Source organism: Tyto alba, unplaced genomic scaffold (assembly GCF_018691265.1).
Source record: "Tyto alba isolate M040663 unplaced genomic scaffold, T.alba_DEE_v4.0 Super-Scaffold_44, whole genome shotgun sequence".
Taxonomy (NCBI): domain Eukaryota; kingdom Metazoa; phylum Chordata; class Aves; order Strigiformes; family Tytonidae; genus Tyto; species Tyto alba.
The window spans coordinates 15,354,224-15,367,150 of record NW_024881320.1 but is presented as its reverse complement, the minus strand read 5'-3'; the positions used below and the strand labels follow the sequence as shown (position 1 = coordinate 15,367,150).

Sequence of the window (12,927 nt, the reverse complement as noted above, 5' to 3'; positions counted from 1 at the left end):
ATTTAGGGTAGCAGAAGGTAGACTTACTTTGTGTGGTTTATGTCCAATAAAAAAAAAAAAACAAAAAAAAAACAACTTCACAAGATCTGCAACAAGCTTTTTATTTAGTTTAATGAGGTTTGGAAGAAGTCACTGAATCTCAAGTGTTTTGCAGAGAAGTTTAAAAACAGGAGAAAAATGTTCCAATATGTGTTAATAATTCCGCTTTATTCTTGCCAGTATTCAGAAAACACTTCGTGACATGCTCATCAGCATTCCTCTTGCAAAGCTGCTAGTCACAGATAAGCACCTCAAATGTTATCACTTCCTAAGTCAACAACTTGTGCCAAAATAAAAAAAGCTGACTGTAATAAGAAACATCGCTCTGAATTCTACTACCATCTCAAAAACACTAACTACTCAAGGGAGGACCAATCCCAAGTACTGGTGTATACCTGTTTAATTAATACAGTTAAGCAGATCTAAGTTTGCTACCCGAGATGGGTGACAGCCTCCCCCTCTGTGTGCTCCCACCATTTCCTCTGCATTTTGTCCTCTGATCCACAACGAACAGATTCAGCACCATTAGGAAAGCAAAGGGTAGATGGAAAAAAGGAGAATGATTTCAGTAAATCCTACAAAGTCAAGCATGTCTAGTAAAGGAATTGATTTTGCACCATCTTTCTTATTAGGCTGTCATTCTCATAGCTGGTTTGGTTTAGATTTTTTTTTTTTATTTAAGCACAGATGCTGAAAAATATACTAATAGTGCCCCGTTTTTAAGTCATTCTGCCATAGGGCTCTAGTACATGAGGATGCGAACAGAAGCACTTCAACTAAGCTTTTGATTTGAACGCTCATCTTAGGAACCTTCTCTGTTGACTAGTTTGGGAAACTCGGCTTTATGTAAACACTAACTAGCACACAGGTCTTGCCTCCATTGATTTTTCTTGGAAGATGCGGGATGATATCAATTATACTGTAATAGTGAAACTAGTAATAATTGTGGGGGGAAACGCAAAATAATGGTTTCCAAGGTACAGAACTTTCATCCCTGAAGATATTCCAAATGTGAGCAGCCCTTGAGCAAACCAACCCAAGAATGAAGTTGGCCCTACTCTGAGCAGAGAGCGAGCCTACATAACTTCCAAACTAAGTTATATGATGCATCTGTGACCATGTTTTCCTTGACATTTAAATAAAACATTGGCAAATAGCTAGAACAAATACTCTTGAGAGGTTTTAATAAACATGTTTGTTTTAATTAGGAAATTGGAAAGTTGTCACCTCAGTTTCTTAGCTGAAAAGCTGTATTAAGCAGTAACAGGAGAAGTATGATTTGACAAGCAAAGTGACAGAAGAGAATAGCTTTAGAAAAAAACAAATCCAAGTTTTCTTTATCCACAAAGCTATCCCCCTAAAGATGCAGATAAACAAAATCAAGCTTTCTTCTGGTAACTGACTATTTTGAACATGTGTTCCTTCCTCCCTTTGCTAAAACATGGCATTTCTTCATTGGTTGTGCCACACCATGTCTCAACCTTAGTATTACACAAGTGCTGCTTCTGATTAGAAGTTCTCCATTTCTGTTTACATTTCTAACTTTGCAATGTTACTGTTCCCATATAACGTAGCTCTGCAGTGACTGAACCTTCCCTTGCACCACATTCCATTTCATCACCTTTTTGTTTGGCTGCTTTCTGCTCAGCTTTAGCTCACATATTGGCTATAGATTGTTCCTCTGCTCCTCCTTCCTTTTTATATTCATCCTAGTGGATTTCAACTTGCTTTCCCCAAAAACTATTTTTACCCTACTTTTAGTGTGCTAAGAAATAGGAACAGAGTGCTACTATCAGCTACCTACCACTTGGGCGATGCGGTTAGCTTGTGGCTGAGATAAAAACCACAGAGGAGATGACAGCATTGGGACTGTCACCCTGAGTAGTCACTCTTCAGGCTGGACAATGCAAGGTTACCACTTAATAGAAAGTTTTAAAATAGGTACACAGAGAAGGAGGAATTCTGATCTTCAGGGAGGTATTTTCTGGTTTCTACTGGTGGGTGTCTTCTGTCATACTCCAGATTACATTACATAATTTCCCGTGTAGAAAGCAGCTGAATATGGAGCAGTGTACACATCAATACTCAAACGCACAGTAGAGTACGCAGAGACCAACAGCCATACTGAGTATCTCACGGCCCCTTCACATGGATGGGAAGTGTCCTACGTAAGAGCATTTTGAAAGCGTCTTACTCCATTTTCCGCTCTACTTGTGCTTCTCTCAGTGAAAAAATTATGAGTCCAAAGCATCAGAAAAAGTTTTGTCAATATCTGTCACCGCAGTGACTCATCATTAATGGTAGGTAATTTAGTTTCCTGTGGAACCCTTTAGAGGTAGGCATATTAGTTTCCTTCACCTTCCCACTCAAAAATGGCATTAAACTGTTTTTAAACCAGTTGAAGCTGATTATCTTTGCATGCTAGTTAAAAAAAAGATCACTCCTTACACTCTTCAAAAATTAAACCTAGAAGCAACAGTTCAAAGTTAAACCAAAACACATCTCAAACATAAGCAAAGCCTGAAATGGTAAAAGAATGCAGTAGGCAAGGCAGCAGAAGCACTCCTGAGACTGCCGCTATCTAACAGCAGTAAAGAGAAATTTGATCTTGTATTAGGAAAGGTCTATTTTTCCATAATTGATGTAAAGAATAAAAATCAGTGGAACTTTAAGTGGGATTATAGTATTAATTATACCACTAAATAAGACTTTTTAGGAAAGTGTGTTTCTGAATAAATTATTATATATTACTATTCTTCACTGATCTCAAAAGACCACAGCAAGTTTGAAACCAAAATCTGAAGAAAATGTCGCTTTTAAGATTTCAGGTTGGTTCTTTCAATTCCTTTTTTATTTGGATAAGCCCCTGTGAAACCCAAATGCCACAGTGCATACGTTAGCCAGGATACAATTTGCCCATCACACATCTTACGAACCAGTGGAAGTTCCAAGCTCAAACTAATAATCCATTCTACAATGTTCACCTTATTTCAGTTATTCCATAGTCTTCAATTTTCTGTGCATGACAGACAAGCGACATCTACAAAGAAGGACCGACAAGCTACACACATTTGTCTGAACTTTGAAGAGATCTGCAAAGATGGGAGCTGAATCCAGTAGTCCTTTATGAAAGCTGACAGGACGTAGAACACGGACCAAGGCCTGAGCTGGTGGAAACTCAGTAGACTTGTATAGGTTCTAAGGTAGAAAGGTGACCAAGTATGCTTGGGAGGGGATATTACGTCAAAAGGTATATGAAGCACAGAAAGCAAGTGAGCAAGACAGACCAGACAGCAGAGCTTCCATCTGAAATGGCAGAACAGAGTAAGGAGGGAGTGATTTACTCCTCATACTTCCCCTTTTCCCACTGAGGTCCTCACAGCCCATTTGTCATGAGTCATACTCCCTCTCCTACTTCTTCCTTTCTAGAAGAAAGGCAACAATTAGGGTAAAGAGGCTATTAAAGGTTTTACTCATCCTCCCAAAACACCTATTCATCCCCCTGCCCTGGTCAGGTAACATTTTGCTTTAACCCAGTCCATTCTGTTACCTGGATGAATACTGGGAGGCTGCAGCTGCTGTTCCAGGAGAGCAGCATTACACAACACCCATCAAAACAGGCTCCTTACATGTTGCACTTTATTAAAAGTCAGCACAACACTAAAGAGTTCTACAAGTAATTTAAAAAAAACAACAAACTTTTGAAACTAGGAAGAGCCAAGGAGCAGATTTTATTTGAAGACTCCTTTGGAGTTTCAAGATACACTCCCATGAGAGTTTTTTTCCCCCTCCATTAAACTGTTTTAGTTCAATATACACCAGTTACAGCTACTAGCTCCTAAGTGGGTAAATTGACCTCATTTTCACCATACTTTGTCTGTCACAAAGCTTTTAAAATCTCTTTAGCAAAACACCACTCGATTTTGTCATAAGACAACTTTATTGAAATACCAAGTACCTGCTATGAATGAACATTTAGTTTCCAAAGCATTAAGTTATTAGAAGGTGTCCATAACAGGAAACTCAGCCCCCGGCAGAGGCTCAGGGCAATAGCACTGATCAGCCACACAGCTAGGAACAGGCAAAACACAAGGAAGTCTTTTTTGTTATCAAGGCCTATAGCGAGACATCACTTTCTTTTATTGCACAATGTAATTATGGACTACTGTTTTAATCCATTAATTCTTAAATTGCATTAAAAAACCCTGGTCTGTCAAGGAGGCCATTTGAGTAAGATGCATATACACCTTCACTATCTCCATCTAGGAATAGAAGGCCATGAGAGGTGGCTCAGTGACCACCTTATGCAATTGTGGAAGTTAGTAGTTTCCAACATCCTAACACTAGCATTTGGTAAAATGGTAGCATGCTCCAGAGGTGCTTTAATGTGACACTTAGGATGGTTTTGCTTTGAACTAGACCATGTTCACATTCTCTGAAACATGGTGAGCCATCAAAAAGGATACTTCTCCCATACTCCACTTCAACAAAACGCTCCCCTTATCTTACACCAACTCTGACATTTCAGACCTTTTAATCCAACTCCTAGATGCAAGACAAGACTTACCCAGAAAGAAGTTAGATTATGGAACCACTACTCTAGTGTTGTATATGTTGTTTCATTACAGAGCAGATGATGATGAAAAGCATAGCCCAAAAGCAACTTCATGACATTTAGATTTTATAGAATTTGAGGCAGCTTAAGAATCACTTCAACACCTGTAGAGTAATATTTTCTTTACAGAACTGATCAATTAGCTTGCTCATCTCAAACTGCTTATATATTTATTTCTCAAAGCATTAAGCAGGCTAAGTTTAAATGGCAGAGTCTACAGTTCAAATACCAATTACCCTCAAAAAAGCCCTGATCTGCATTAGAGCTATTAAGCATACAACTGTATCCTGTACCAACAGGAACTCAAGTTATCTTTAGGTATAACGCGCAGCAATGATATTTCTGCCAGCATCTGTGAACTCCAGGATGAAGAGCTAGTCTCTTCCAACCAACAATGGCAGGGCATAAGTACATTTGATCACAGCTTTAGTACCACTATTTACAGTAGAAGATAGTGAGCTAATTCAAGACAAGCATTAAGTTCAGGTATTTCTTTATTAGTACATGCAAAACAATCCTGGTAACATGGCATCAAACAATCATATTGAAAGAGCTAACCTAGGTAGAGTGTCCTCTTTACTTAGTCACAAGAGACCCCTTTTTATAAACTGACCATCTAAATTTCACATTTCAGGCATTAACCAAGAATAAGGCTAGCTTTTCTACTGTCATAAACATCTGTTTTCCAGAGAGCAGTCTGAATACTTGTTTGGGTATCATCCACAAGACTGCATCAACAGCACTCACTGTTTGACCAGCAACTTAATATGTGTAAATACTGTAAGGCAAAAGTCAAATTGTGAAAAGACCATGTGTGCTTGTGCATAAGGAGACCAGCGAGACCTGGGTAAGGAAACACTGGCAGCTTGAATATAATGAATTTTCTGCTAGCTCCTATTTAGACAGGAAGTTTCAGTTTAAAGCCAGACACATGATTTACCAGAATAGGTTACTGCCTTCCTTACACTGGAATAGCTAAGCCCTTCCAGACTAGAACAAACAGGTTATTGCATCAAACCATTTCCAGTTTCACCTTCTCCAAACTCTCAGCAGTATGCTCTGTTACTAGTCCAGTTTTCTACAGAGGAAAAGACTCACACTAGCATTGCCCTTCAGCTAGGCACAGCAGCGAAGAGCTTAGGCTCCCTATGTGTATTAAAGACATACGCGGAACTCAGATGCCTTCCCCAGTTAAGGAGGCTCCCTATATTTAGCTCACAAGAGACAAACTGGTTTGGCTGATCTACCAGCACACTGCCTCCAAGAAACCTGCTACTTAATGCCCTTCCTTTGGTCAGCTGGTTCAATTCAGTAAAGCTAGGAGAACAAGCAGGAAGAGCAAATACCTCTTCTCCTGTAGTTAAATCACTCCAGTATCTTCCAAATATTAAGACAGTTATTTATTCCCACCTTTTCCATCCATGGAAAGTAACAGTTACATTCAGAAGCAGAAAACATAACTGGCAAGATACTACTTTCCATTTTCAAGTTGCACTTAAATAAGACCTGGAGATGGGACTCCACAATTAAAAAGCAAGCAAAGATTGTCTTTAAAGGAGTCCTACAAACACGTGTAGCAAAACACAGCCATCTGCATATCGAACTAGTTAGGAGTTCTGAACAGCCCAGACTGCATCTCACTTGAGAGCCTAATCAAATACCAAGGATTTCAACAGCATTTGTACATGGCACCCCTTTGATGTGGGCAGCAGGAGGCACAGGAAGCAGTCTTGAATCTCCTAAGATTACCTAAGGAAATTTGAAGCTAGTCTTAATGTGTTTCAACTTCCGTAACTAGTTTTGAAGCTCACATACAAGTATCTAATATTAAGTACAGAGGTCAACAGACTAGTTAGTTTTGTCACACTGCAAAATTTATTCCTCCACAGGCACAACACTGGTGTTTTAGAACCAGTTGGCTCTATTAAATAAGCTTAAAAGCATTACACATTTAAGTCCAGTAGCCCTCCAGCTACTAAACTGAGGTATTATGCTATGCAACCATCTTGTTCAAATCAAATATGTCAAAGGCAAGAACAGCTACAATTTCTGAAGTCATGTTTCCAGACAACCCAGGGAGGCTGAGTTCAGTCACGGCAACTCAAAATCTTTTCTCTATACAGCGACTCCCATAATACTGAAAGTATACAACTTGTCAGTTTGCACTGAAGCTGCACAGACATTTAGAGTCAGGAAAGAATTTACTTGGATTAACAGAATATGCTTATACTAAAAAACTAAACAGCATGAAGCCAAAGTTAAATATATTTAGGCATTTCAGAGAGGCAGCAAAGAAGGTTTTGTGGTTGATGGAGGCACATTTGTGTATCAAAACACCAAGTTGCAGTTAGAATTGAAATTAAGTTCTGCAATAGACTGCAACTCATAGTGAAACATGGTTTAACATGTCCCCAAGTTAATATTTACTAACCACAGACAGTCTCTCCCCTCCCCTCTCCTGTATTTAAAGTTTAAAATCCATTGACCCAACTGTTCAAGTTTCCTTAGGAGGGTATCAGCGGATATTTGCCTCACAAGGAAAAAGGAATCAATCCTATATGGTAAAGAGATCTTTGAAATCACTGTTGCAATGGCAAGATCAACCAACAGGCATGAATTTTTCTAAGGTAACATGAAGATTTCAGTCTGGATTTCCCATCTGCTCACTTAAGTTAACCCCCACTAAGTTCTGTACAGCTGATAAGTTTTTACCAAAAACAAGTATTACTTTAGTATCCTGTTTGATACCAAATGCCCTTTTAAAAAAGCACGACAAATTAGTAATTCAAGACAGTAACAAGTGTCTGTACAACAGGCAAATGCATTGCTACAACAATTCAACACTAGAAGCAGTTTGCTGTAGATCAAGTATTCCTAGTGTTGAGTTGTAGCAATGCATTTGCCTGTATGTACAGACACCTGTGTCCTGGTGAACTCTAATGGGACTATCCAGAACACACTTTTCCCTGAAATTTGGTTTAGTGTGGATCCACTCAACTCCGGCAAACCCTGATTTAAAACCTCTCTCACTTATTTTCCCTAGAGAAACTCCTTCATATTGGTAGATATAACAAACTCTGAGAAGGAAGAACACTAATAATAAAAAGAACATAAATCATTGAAGTGTTTTATCCTTTAGAGAACATTCATTCCTTCCCCTTGTGACTCAAAACAAACCTAGCTTACTAAGAAAAGACTTAGTTGTAATTAATAGATAAATCATCATTTTAAAGAAACAAAGGAGTTTGGCTCTTCAAGTTAGCTAAACACAATGCATCCACATCTTTCCCACAAGCATTGTAGAAGTGAGTACAGTTCAACAGCTAATTGTTACTGATGCGTCAGGTAAAGTAATTTTCATTTTAAATATGGTTTAATCCCATATTTTAAAAAATATATACTTCAATATGCAGGAAACTTCAGTTATCCACTTTAATTTTGTTTTACATTTGAATCATTATCAGCCAGCAAGACTTAACCTTCCTTTAAATAAGATCTATAACCAGCCTTACAGTAAATTTCACATGTCCCCTTCGAGTTGCATCTTATAAAGACATGCAGGAACATGTGCATATTAGTCCACAAGTTTGCTTAAAGATACAAAAGTAGCCAAAATACACACTTGCAACACTTCGATTCTTACTTGTGACTTGCAGATATCAAGCCTCAGTTAAATGTATAGAAGTAACATTCCACGGTAGAAATGAAGATCAACTAAATTAGTCTTCTAGTATTTATCCTTCATTTCTAAGTACTCTCCAGTAACTAGTCTGGTAGCAAAACCAAGTATGTACTTGCTGAACATGAACTCAGAGACATCAGTCTTCATGAGTTTAAGATAAAATACTCAAGTTGATCTGCTTTGATTCAAAAAGTAAATCAATAAAGTTTTGTCAAAAAAGTAGATACAACAAGTAAGGAGCAGTAAGAGGTTTAGTACTTGAGTTTTGGGTCCTAATTTACTGCTTTGCTCCTGATGAAATTAAATGGCAAAAACCCCTGACCTCAACTGGCATCATCTCGTTTCACGATACGTAAGCAGGATGAAGCTGCTGACAACGTATGAACACAACACTGAAACTCAGTTTGCTCAGGTACTCAAGGATCTCCTTAAAGATCTTATGAGGTGTAAACCTTGGTCAAAGTCCAAACCAAAAAAAGGTCAGGAATTTCTTTCCTTCCTGTAACTATAAAAGCTGCCTGCAGTAAAGCTTGCCATCAGGTCCAGGAGGACTGAACTCCACACAAAGTTTTCCTTCTGAAAGACTCAAATTCAACACCAGATATTTGTGCTGTTCATACTCACAGGAACAAGATTCAACATTCAGTTACAAAAAAGCAGAAGTTATTCTGCCCCTTTAAGTCCAAACAGGAAAGTATAAAGAATCGTGATAGATACACATGCAAAAAAAAAAAAATCAGAACTGTGAGTTGAATGGGACAACTGAACATCAGTTGATCTAATTGAAACTGTCAGAGAGGGGCTTGGGTTAAGTTGCTCAAAGTCTTTCCCAGCCAAGGTTTGAATATCACCAAACATTCTTACTAGACAACCTGTTCCAATGTGAGGGTTGGAATCTTAATCTAAGTTCAGAATTATACTCAAAGGCAAAGGAAGCCTTCACACACTGAGCAAAAAAGCAAGGATAAGAACTGTGTTCAGAATACTTAAGCCTACCTCATTTATTGTAAGCCTTTATTTCAAGAGGTTATACAATTCGTGTAACTAATCTACATGTGAAGACAAACCTAGAAGCTTAGAGCTGAGATGAAAAAGCATTTATAATTTAGATAAATAACAGTTCATTGTAGGAACAAGCTCATTTTTCAGGCCTTTTATTTCTGAAGGAACTTGCATACAGTTTTGCACATCTAGATTCAAATGCCAAAAATTAGCCAAACTCCTTTCCTGGATGAAAGACTACATCTTTATGTAGGAAATCTTACTTGGTAAGTTTAAATTAGTCTGTCAACCAAGTACAAGGATCTAAGGTACATATGTGCCATTAGAAGCACCAGATCCATGTCATCTGTAACATCTCTGCATCAGCTTCAGATCCAGCCGACAGAACTGTTTTGAAAGTCTTCCCTAATGGTAGAGGCTTCCAGAATAACCAGAGACATCCATGAACCAGCACTTGAGCCAGACTTCTATGTTCTGGCTGAGAAATCCAAAGCTTGACATGAACTGAAGGTCTTTTTTCCAGTTACCATTACCATGGGTGCTGAAAAACAGAACTTCCAAGAACAGGTAAGAAACAATAGCCCGTTTGGGTATTTTACTACTTCGCATACAACAGCTCAAGAAGTCAGAGCACTGGTAAGTAAATGCTGCTGTAAAGAAAGATATCCTTGACAGGGCAGGCATGCTTTGGTGATAGATTTTTGGACTAGCTTGCTACATGCAGTTGCACAATAAAGCAAACAAGGGAGGCAAAGCTGACAGCACAAGACCCATGTATTGACAACAGAGCAGATATTTTCACTACTCATACATGCCAGGAAAATCAACTTGTAATTGCATCTTAAAATGTCTATAAATAAAAATCATGAAGTATTGCACATTAAGAAATGCAAGCACTGTTCACATGGGAAGCTTCAATTCAGCTTCTCTCAGAATATGTACGATCCCCGATTATCTTCTCCACCCTTTCCTCCCCATAAACCCCCATCCTCACTCAGTGAACTACTGGACAACGCTGCCTGAACCCACATCATCTAGTTACATTCATTTTTATTAAACCTTGTAGTCAGTGCAGAGTTCTGAATAAAGTCAATCTTTTTTACACTGCTCATTTTATAGCACCTCTTCTGCTCAAGATCCAGAGTGCTTACCAGTTTTCACACTGTCCCATATGGTTAAGTGGTAGTAATGTATTTTTAAAAGGTTGAAAAACTAAGCATAGTAAGAGTTCAAGGCATCAGAAGGATCTTCTCGTTTTGCTACCCAGAACAGATGTCTAAAGTCTAGTTTGAACACTCCCAATTTTCATAGTATTCTGCTCTGTATTTGGGAAATACAATTCCACTAGCTGGGGGTCTGAGCTGCAGAAATGAGCACTCAGGCCTGAAGTTGCATACTTAACACCAAAACCATAACTCTATACACACCTGTAGAAGTTGCCAGTAACTTCCTAGCCAGAACCACAATCCACAACAGGGCAGGGACAAATCTAGTTCCCCAGGATGGCAGTCACCTGACTCACCAGACCACCTCCTAGAACTCCTTCCCAGATAAAGTCACTGTTCCCTCACCCAGTGTTTCTACAAATACCATGCAATTTAAGATCTTATTGGGCCACCTGGAAGTTCTGGATTTCTTCAGGTGTCCAAGCCTATTGCAGCCTCTTAAAATGATCTCAGTTATTACCTGTGGGAATGAACTACTGATGTCAGTGCACTCACAGCAACAGTCGAAAGATCAGACAGTGTGTTGGGCATATGAATATCCAATCATCACTCCTCCCACAGACTGCTTAATCTGATTATATTAGTTTATTGGCTCAATTGCACAGCACAGATAAACCTCTTTTGGAGGGAGATGAACTCCCTGGCAAGCCTTCAGAATAGATGAGTACTCATCTGGTACGGTAGCTCAATCAACAGCCACAGCCATATTTATCAGGAAGACCAGGTCATCAAAATGAGTCAAAATACCCAATTTCCATAGTCTCCTTTAAAATGGTCAGCCCTAAAGCTAGGGGTAGAGAGTTACCCAATTTTATTATTCTGAACATAATGTCAGTGAAAATCCTTTAGTAAATCAGGTAATCTTTCTCCCCTTCAAAGTTTTCTTGCAGAATAGCATATGGCAGTTTAAGCTGACAAAACTGTGTACATGAGGGGGAAGCGTGCATGACACTAACATTTAGGAGAGATTCAAATTTTACACATGCTCAAGCTACATTAATGCTAAAGCTGGAAACCCAACACAATTCAACAGGCTCTTGTACCAAAACAGGAGCAGCTGTCCTCCATCAAGATGTTTCCTTCCATATGCTTTTATTGTTGCAGGTCCCCCAATTTATCTGTTGGGCTCCCATGCCTGCTATGAAGCACTGCAATGCTGGCCTGAACATCACCTTTCTGTACAGCCTCCATGTTAAGGAAGACCGTCGTCTGGCTTTGGGCACTAGTTATTTCACCATCAACTTTAGAAGCAGGCTATTTTCTTTAATCCATTAAAGAAAAAGCCATTACAATAGTTTTAAAGTCACTACATGTAATACACCACATGCTGCCTGCCTCAGTGAGGCATCACTGCCATGCTTGAACTTTGTCTGCCATAGATTTAACTCTTGTTTATCTTATCAAAAGGATGTCAGAAGTGTTATGCAAGTTCACCTCTAGCATGCTCATTATCCTCTTAGGAGCCACTGAATAAAATGTGAGTTAATGAATAACGCAGTAGGAATTACTTCATTATCCCCATGGTGAAAGAGAGCCATCTAATTCTTGGATATGATATCAGACTTGAGAACAAGCCAGTGATACCTACTTGGGCTTCCACTGCTCAATCAAATGCTACACCAGTAGTATGCATAGTGAAAGGCTTGCAGACTGCACTGACAGCTCAAGCAAGACTGCCAGAGCATGAAGCAAAGCTACTCTGATGGCAGCCTTGGCAAGAATTAAAGCAGCAAGAGCAAGCAGGGAGAGCCTGTCATTTTGCTTCCACAGAAGGCAGTACAGGAGGGAGGTTTTTAGTAGCATACATTTAAGGTATAGGCCTTGCACAGGTATGGAAATCAACGCAGTAATAGCATGTGAGCTTCCCATTTTTCTCTTGCCTTACCCTCCACTTTTACAGAGTCTCAACCTCACTCCAAGTTATCAGCTGTCTCATACTACTTAAGTCAACCTGTCTATTGAACTCCATCAGAAGCCCAAGACACTTACAGGGAGGTCCAAAGCAAGGTATAGATCCTTTATCAGTCACTGACAGTCCTGTCTTCTGGCATTCAAGGCTACTTCATTTCCACTTTTAAACTAATGCTTTTCACTATAGAACCAGATGCCTTATGACTTCAAGTAGATATTCACTCCCCTGTGAAAAATACACTCATCTCCTGCTAGTATGGGCAGCAAGGAGGACAACTGCAAGAAAGACTCCCTCAGCCTACCAAAGTCCTCCTTCAGGTCATCAAGACATTTGCCTGCAATAAAAAAAAATAGCTTTAGATTGCCTGAAGAGTTATGTTTAAAAGACTGTCTAATTCCACCAAGGAGGCCAGGCAGTTTAAGACAGTGTTTAGAGACGATATTTTACTGAT

General features: G+C 39.1%; 1 protein-coding gene across 9 annotated transcripts in view; it reads right to left on the bottom strand.

The window, feature by feature from the left end:
• Positions 1–12,927, bottom strand: part of MTMR3 (myotubularin related protein 3) — an 81,695-nt gene that overhangs the window by 51,550 nt on the left and 17,218 nt on the right. Inside the window, exon 1 of one of the 9 annotated variants that reach the window (XM_042805078.1) lies at positions 28–46. The exons of the other annotated variants lie outside the window; for them this stretch is intronic. The gene's annotated coding sequence lies outside the window, so the exon portion shown is untranslated. Of the gene's footprint in view, positions 1–27; positions 47–12,927 lie in introns of those variants that run through there. 9 annotated transcript variants of the gene reach the window in all.